The 9,001-nt window shown below is 39.1% G+C and overlaps 1 long non-coding RNA gene across 1 annotated transcript; it reads right to left on the bottom strand.

Moving 5' to 3' along the window:
* Positions 1 to 884: 884 nt before the first annotated feature.
* LOC141371541 (uncharacterized) lies at positions 885 to 7,304 on the bottom strand. Its single transcript, XR_012376575.1, has 5 exons — positions 7,219 to 7,304; positions 6,870 to 6,939; positions 3,513 to 3,696; positions 2,893 to 2,931; positions 885 to 1,008 (listed from the first exon to the last, which is right to left on the bottom strand). It is a non-coding gene; the product is annotated as an uncharacterized lncRNA (long non-coding RNA).
* Positions 7,305 to 9,001: the final 1,697 nt, after the last annotated feature.

Below are 9,001 nucleotides of genomic sequence, written 5' to 3'. Positions count from 1 at the left end.
TTTCTACTCAACTAAATTCTTCTCGGTTGCATTTTGCAAGAAATCATGTTAAGTTTTGGTTTTTCATTCTTTCTTCCCATATCAGAACATATGGTTCATGAGGCTATTCAAAGCAAGCATTTTCTTTTTCATCATTATATCTTCAGTATCTAGAACCTCTTAGACACTTAGCAAATGTTTCTTAAATAAATAAATGAGTGACCCAAGAAGTCGGGGCCACTGCTGAATGATGAAGTGAGTTATAATACCATCGACATCTCTACTAATTCCTGGTAGCAGGTCACAGGACAAATGACAGCAATATCACTTCCCTCCAGGTTATGACTGAGAAGACTGTTGAGTTGAGTGGACCGACTCCTGCTTTTCATTTATTAAAGAAACTCAAGTGGCATCAAAGACAAATTCTTATATTTTGAAAAGTTCACATATGTTAATATCTTACAAACTAAGAAAAGTTTTTTCGCCAGGAAAATATCAGGTTAGTGAAAAATCAAGCTACTCGAAGCCTCAATACAGAGCCAAGGGTGTCTACCACAGACTCCTAGATTTGCCTCTTTGGTGAGGATAGATGCCTCACACCCTACAGCAAATCTTTGCCTGCTACATCCACACATGTTGTTGAGAAGGACTCGGCCAGAAATCTCCAAAGCGGTGCTTTTAATGTTGTATAAAAATAGTGAACTTCATCAAAGCGAGTACGTCAAGCCACCACTTTTTGAAGACACTTACTGAGAGAATGGAACATCCCAGAGAATGTCTTCAAGCGTTTGACTGAAATTCTAAGCAATAAAAAGAATAGAAAAAAAAAAATTGTGAACAATTGAACAGGCAAGAGGCCATTCACAAACTGAGATACTTCAAGTATTTATTTCTGGATGAATGAATACAGTAAACACTTAGATCCAAAGGCTCTGCAGTCTAATCATACACAAACTTTGGCCTAGATGACAATTTAGGAGATATTTGGAAGAAGATAACCATGTGAACTCTTCAGGCCTCAGGACAATCCTGCTTGAAAAAGGAAAGATTTGATCATTTTTCTGGTGGTGGAAATCTTCAGCCTCTTTGAAACTATGGAGACTTATTTTCTAAATCTGTCTCCTTGTAGAAGATTTATTTTTGATTATAATGTGAGTCTGCATTAAAGACAAAACATCACCAAAGGTAAACAAATGAAGTTGAGGACAAAGGAAATGACATGACATGGTTTACTCCAGAGTCTTAGAAAATTCAGATATTGCTTGAGTTAGCTTACCACTTTCTGGCCAAGAAATTTACACATTTATAGCTTCATAAAATATGACCTTAGGAATTTACCTGTGTGTTACCATCAAAAAGAAAATTTGAAATTGATTGGATGACACAGAGAACACTCAGAGATCTTTCTAAAGCATTGCTACATTTTAATCTTATTTAATCCAAATATCAGCATTCTTCTTATTTATTTGGACATAACTTTATGCAGAAGTAAATTTAATTCGGGTTTTTACGGCACAATTTGTTTTTAGTATTTTTTAATTAAGGAAGACTGCATTACATTTTCTCATGAAAAAGTGGCACCTAATTTATATAATTACGTTTATTTCCACTTAAGGACTCAAAATAATACTGTTCAAATTAGTTGAGAATAGAAACATTCTGTATTTTCCCACAGTTTTTATACATATGTATATAAAATAAGTTTATCATAGCTTATTGCAAAATCTAAGCTCAGTTCTGTTCAGGAATTTGTTTTATTATTTCTACAAAGAACAAAGTGTAAAGGTCTTTTTTACATATTGTTGAAAAAAGGTATCTGACCCAGAGGAATTTAGTGAATGTTCAATTAGTGAAAATCTTCATGCCAAATGTTGCATATGCTAGATACTGTGAAGCAAGATTCAGTGAAAAATGCTATTCTAATTTATATGCACCGTCCCGAGTACAGTGAAGCTTGGGACCACAGTTTAATGAGTCAGATGCACTCACTAAGTAACTACTGTTTCAAGCATTGCCTTACATCACCTGTTTAAGAATCTCCATTTAAGTTCTCATTGTGAGCTGGGCTTTCCCTTTGCATTTGCAACAGATGATAGATAGACCGTCATCCAGCCACATGCAAAAACAGGCCGACAGTAACACAGGAAGGTCATCGTGATTGTTTCTTCCCACTTAAGCATTTTCTTATTTCTTGGTTCATTTTAGTTTAAAATCGACGCCGAGGACTCAAGGCACAAGCAATCTTTTGCCTTTGCACCAGCAGACATCAGTCCTACTTCTGAGCCATACAAAGCAGCAGTGCTTAATGAAAAAATATAAAAAAATATAAAAATGAAAAAAATATAAAGAACCCATTTAAAAATATAAAGAAGACGGGCGCAAATACTGGTGATAAAAATCTGTTAAAGAACAGAAAGGAGAGCATGTGTGTTTTCTTAGGTACCTGACTGAAAGTACAGATGAGTCAGAGGCTGGGAGGAAGCAGAGACTGGATGATATTCATCACAGAAAAAAATGAGTTTCTTTGGCTGCGCTCAGCAGGGAAAACACAAATTACACATTTAGGTCAGTCTTGAGGGACTTCTGAGATTGTTTCAGGCTTAATATTTCTCCCTCTAACTCAACATTATACTGAATTAATCTGCCCTTGTCCAGAAGTAGAGAGAGATCTTAAACAGTCTCATTGTTTCTTGCTGTGAGGAACTTTTTCCTTGGAGAATACGGCACACAAATTGCAAGATTAAACCTTCTCTTTTGGCTTTGAAACCTAAGCTAATATAGTAAGACCTTGCAACATGTTACAGAGGAAAATAGGTAGAGTAAGATCAGGAAACATAAATTATAGTGACTGAAAGAGCATTCACAGTCGATCCACAGGGCTTGGTGAGACGTTTCCTACTTAAGAGAACTTACCAAGAAGAACAGGTCCTGTGAATTCAATGCCAGCATGGTCTAGGAAAAGAATAACAAGCTTGAGGACGGTTAACATATCGACAGTTCCAAACACCGCTGGTCTTAGAAGTCGTAATCAGAACTCCCCAATGTCCCAGACAACTTATCTTTCTCTGGACTCTGACCACTAGGGGCAAGTGTATTGGTTGAAAGACACAGAGTAACTACACACATCAGGGTGAACAATTTGAAATGTATACAGCTGTGGAAACATGCTGTTATTCGCCTGAAACTAATATAATATTGCATGTCAATTACACTCCCACAAAAATAAACACATAAATTTTTAAAAACTCCAATAAGAAAAGGAAAGCAACAGAACAAAGAGTACTGAAAAAAATAAAGAACCAATTAAAAAAGACAAAGCTAAAAATTCCCCTGGATAAGTGCTCAGAAGTGATTGATACAAAAGCATATACAGAAGGAAATACCAAGAACAAAGAGCAACACTTAAAAAGAAGGTGTAAGCCTCATAAACAATCAAAAATGAAAATGGAAACAAGTTTGGAAGGCTATCACATGCCCATGAAATTGGCAGAAACAAATTTAAAAGAAAGATACACGTGAGTCTTAGTACTGACCTTTGACAGTAGCCAACTGCAAGGGAAATTTTTGCTGGGCTTTGTAGCCTTTATCTGCACCAATGCTTTCCACAAACGGTGACCTTCAATGTATCAAATGTGCAGTTGCCACACAATGTCAGATGTTGGGGATTCTCAGGGTTTGTAGCAGCAGGAAACAGAAGAATTCTGCAGAGGCTCTTGACTGTTTCATTCAACAATAATAAAAGAAAAAGAAGTGAATTCTATTGTTCCATGCTCCTACTCATAAAGACTTTCATTTTGCAAATGCACCAATCCCTTCACTGGTCACTTGCAGTTTATTCGCCATGGATTTCCTCTAATAGTCAAATGAGAGTTTAGAACACTGAAATGATCCACTTTCCTTCTGTTTTCTAGGCTTTCAAACCCCCTGTACCTGGCATCACTCAATAAAGGTGGACTCTCTTTCTCATGACTAGCTTCTAGCGAGGTTTCTAAGTAAAGGGAGCCAGGAATTATGACCAAGTGCAGGTAGGAGACAGCCACATGCTCACCGAGTGATGTGACGTGCTTCAGGGTACTTTCAGCTCCCACGGTAATGTCTGTAGCACAAGACTCTGAGCTTTTAGTCAAAAATCCAAAAACTGAATAAAGCTTAAATGGTTGCCAAATTGCTAACACATTTTTCCAAATGTAACAAAAAATGTGAATGTACTGAATAATAGAATATCTGTGTTTGAAATCCACATAGTTCTCATACAAAATAATCACATAGGAAACTCATATTTGTAGTTGCCATGGAGAAAAATTCCAGAAAGCTTAAATAAATTGTTATTTAACAAGTTGGTAGGCTTGACAGCAAGAAAGGTCAGGGTTTTTCTTTGTCCTTTTTTTTTTTTCATAAATGAAATTAAATAAAAACCAAAACCTCACATTGTGATCATATTATTAGTGGTAATAAAAGCAATAAGCATGTAAGTTAATAATACTAATAAATCACATTTGGAGCAGACTGGAATAATTCTGATAGCTGAAAAGTCTTGACTGAGAATTTTATTCAGTTTAAGCCTTTAAACAAAGATCTTGTAAGAGTAAATATTCATAGGGTCCTATCAGAAAGAAACCTGGGAGCTCCAGGAGTTTAGATAGTTGAGTTCCATTTATTAATAGGTAAGAAAAGAATGTATATGAGAACCTAATACATACCCAAGATCCACACCCATCTTCACAAGATTACTACTGGGGATATTATGCCCCCTTAACTATGTTCGTCATGTATATGTATAGCTGAATCTAGGAATGGCCACCCATAAGTTCTTTCAAGATGTTTTGAAATATGTATTTTAATTATATTTAAACTGGGGGGTGGGGAGTCACTTCTTTTTACAAGCTACTTCACCAACATGCCCAAGCTTATCATGTGCATTTGTTTCTGTGGGTTTTTTTTTTTTTGTATTTATTTATGCTGTTTTATTTTCCTGTTTCATTATCCCCAATTTCATCTCAAACCAGTAACTTGAGGAGTATTTATCTTCTCACATAGGTTGTGCAGTTAAAAGTTTGTTCTTACTGATTTCCAAGAGACAAGTGAAGTGGTTTTTAAACATTCTCTCACTGGGGGACGCCTGGGTGGCTCAGTAAGCATCTGCCTTCGGCTCGGGTCATGATCCCCGGCTCCGGGATCGAGCCCCACATTGGGCTCCCTGCTCCGCGGGAAGCCCGCTTCTCCTTCTCCCACACCCCCCACCCCGCTTGTGTTCCCCCTCTCACTGTGTCTCGCTTTGTCAAATAAATAAATAAAATATTTTTAAAAAAAATTCTCTCATTGGCATCATGGAGTTCTCTCTCTGAGCTCACAATAATGTATTCCTGCAGGCGAACCCAGGCACAGCTCTCTCAGGAGTTACGGAGAGGGGAAAACGTTCTCTTCTGACAGCACACGAAGGACCCACGCTACGGATGTATGGAGACTTGTGACCCCGGTGGGGCTGGAGCGGAGGTGACTGTTCATCTCACAGCCGTCCCCACATGCGGCAGGGTGCATCAAGCACAGTGAATTTATTTCTTCTGAGCTTTAAAGCATTAGTAAAATAAGCTAACAGATTGCGGGGTATTGGAATTGGAGTACTGGGGGGAAAAAAGCCAATACATTAAATTTATAAAATATAAACTAAAATATTTAAACTGTGACATTGAACACATACCGGACAATAGCAGTAATTATTGGAGTCCGCAGTCCATCGGATGGTAACACGAAAGTTGATAGAAAATATGTCTCAGTATAAAATCATGTACTCAGTAAAGTTGAGCAAAATAAGGGCATCTTTTCTTTATTTTTATTTATTTTTTTTAAAGATTTTATTTATTTATTCATGAGAGACAGAGAGAGAGAGAGAGGCAGAGGGAGAAGCAGGCTCCCAAGGAGCAGGGAGCCCGATGCGGGACTCGATCCCAGGACCCTGGGATCATGACCTGAGCCGAAGGCAGACGCTTAACCATCTGAGCCACCCAGGTGCCCTAAGGGCATCTTTTAAACAAAGGAAGCATCCAGGCCATACATTTTTTTCTGTAGGAATTTCTAAAGGATGAATTTTGAGGAAATTGAATAAAGATAGACGAGTAAGAATATGAGAAATGAAAATAATCAAATAAACAAAGACCTTTTTTCCCCCAATAAATCTAAGTAACCATTATCTTGGAAAAAAAAAACACAATAATAACATGAAGTTATTTCCCAATTTTTTTAAAAGCTGAAAATAAAATACTACACAACAATGACACCCAAAATGGGGAGGTTGTTCAGAATGACATCTTCCTATGTACCTCTCACCAATTATCAGTTAGGGGGAGATTTGCTATATTTATTTATTATATTGATTAACTTTAGACATAGTTACATGAGTATTTTAATCATTTAAGATTACTTAAAATATAAGTAATTTATAGTTTCAAACTTGTGTCTGGAAAAAAATAGATGGATAATTATATGATAGACAGATAAATGATAGATAAATGGATCCTACAGATATGAAAAAGCAGAGGAAAACAGCAAAACGGTAAGAAATAGAGTATACAGAAGACAGTGGAAGAACGTATCAGTGTGACTGAAAATGTGGGATCTCTGGCCACAATCTCACATACCCTTTCACGACTTTCACCCTGCCACCTGCAGCCCACACCCCTGCCTCCCCCACTCAGAGCCACCCTTGTGCGGAGACCAGGATGTCCTTGTGGGTGACCTCCGTCTCATCCTCCTGCCAGTAACAGGCAGCACTTTGCCAGTGAACAATAGCTGTGTGACTATACCGTGGTCTAGCTCTGGGCTCCCGACGGGACAGCTCTGAGCTCGGCTTCTCTGCTCTCCGTACGTCCCTCAAAGAACTGAGCTAAACTGACCTTCCATCCAGCTCATCCCCACGTCTGTTCAACCTCCTTCCCCTCCAGGGGCTGCTGCTGGGCATCCAACCTAAGACAGTTAGTGAGAACAATACATGTAATGGGTTGCATTTCCTGTTAAAACACGGGGATTTCCCATTAAAACAAAAAGTCAAAAATAGAGAAAATAAACAAAAACACAATCCCTCCCAAAGCCCTAATCTCCTATCAGGCAAGTAGTGACAAAACAGAAGTTGGTGAATCTATGCTAGACAAAACAGACTTTTAAGCAACAGAGCGGGCCATCGTTACATCATGATAAAAATTTCATTCCAGGTAAAAGATACAGCTTTCCTGGATCTGTACATACCTAACAGAAACTATAAAAAGCAGAACAGTAAAAAAGTTACAAGAAATGGATAAATTCACAATCAGAGTGTAGATTTTAACATAACCTCCTCAGAAACTGATACACTGAGTGAACTGACAAAATACAGAATTTCTGAATAACATGTTGAACACTTATGTCATAATGGAATATAGAATGTTCTGTATTCAATCTTTAGAGAACAATCTTGTTTTTATAGTAAGCATAGAGAATGTATGCAAATGAATACAGTGTAGCTTGTGAAAACTATCTCAATTATCAAGATATCTATAATCTACCCACCATATTCCCCGACCTTGAGCCTTTGAAATAATTACAAATCAATACCTAAATAATAACCAAAACATCTTATATTTTGTTACTATGAAAATGTTTCTAAATTTTAAACATTTATCAAAGACAAACTGATAAAGTAATAGTGAAAGTTGAAAATGGTTATTTCTACTACAATTTAGTTGACGTAAATATTATGACTCTTTTCCATAGCCAAAGTAGTTGACAATTAGAGGCAGGCTTCAATGTTTTGCCCATGGACATATTGCTAAGGAAACACCCACCCCGGAAAATGAAGTCTGATCTGATGTGAGAAACTATTCCTTTCAATGCCATTGTAAGTCATAAAATTACTTTATTTTATCTAATGAAGTTCATTCTTTGAACTGTGTATATCTGTGTGGAATATCCTGGGATTCGGCCTAGCCCATATATGCCGGCCTAAAAGAACCTAACTCCTCTCACCGTTGAGTTCCTAGGAGCTTGTGTTCATGTTTGCCTTGCAGAAGGTTAAGTGCTAGAAATGGATATTGGGTTGCTTTATGTTTACACATGTGAAAAATAGCAGGCATCATCCCAAATAAACCATATAGCTTGGTAAATTCCTTATTACATACAAATATGACTGATTTTGTGTGAATGTGTTTAGATTTGAGATCTCAAAGATGTTTCACAGGATCCACACACTTCTACACTAACTTCCATGGCGACCTCACCCTTTCTGTTGGCTTTAAATGTGCCTCTACACTCAGGACACCCAGCTGCTGCCCGCTGGAATCCGCCCCTGAACCCCAGACAGCCCAGTGCCCACTCCTCACTCCCGTCCCGATGTCTGACAGACATCTCATTCAAAATGCGCAAGACCAAAACTGAGCTTCCCAGTCCCCGCCCCACTCCCTGGGCCCAGACCTATTCTGTGGCCCTTCCTTCAGCAGAGGGCACTCCTGACTCTGAGGCTGCTCACAACAGAAAGCTTGATGGCATCCCCACCCCTCTTCCCTAGCACCGCACAACCAGGAGGTGAGGGAGCCTCTTTGGCTCAACCACCCTTATCCTCAGAATCTGACCCCTTGTCACCACCCGGAACTCTCACCCACATGGGACGCAGGCGTGGGCCATGACCACCTGCATCTGGGTGCCTGCAGCCGCTCCCAAGTGTCCTTCCTGCTTCTCTGCTGGACCCTTCACAGACAAAGCTCTGCATGTCGCTCCGTGTACATTGAAGCCCTTGCACTGGCCAGTCCGGGTGCCTCCAAAATGCCCTCAGTGCAGCCTAGCACTCAGATTTCCCTCCTACTGCTTTCCTTCATGCAGTCAGCACCCACACTGGCCCCTGACGACCCTGACCAGACCTCACACGCTGCTCTCCCATGTCTTTGCCATGGTCACCTTTTCTTGAAACATGGCTGACATTTCACCTGCTTGAAGGTTTTGCTCCCATGTCTCCCTCCCAAGCGCCTCTACCCTGACCACACTGAATTGTGTTGTCACC

The sequence above is a fragment of the Callorhinus ursinus genome, unplaced genomic scaffold (assembly GCF_003265705.2).
Source record: "Callorhinus ursinus isolate GAN/ISIS: 27379988/994484 unplaced genomic scaffold, GSC_fseal_2.0 scaffold3, whole genome shotgun sequence".
NCBI classification, from domain to species: Eukaryota; Metazoa; Chordata; class Mammalia; order Carnivora; family Otariidae; genus Callorhinus; species Callorhinus ursinus.
This window is presented reverse-complemented; position numbering and strand designations above follow the sequence as displayed.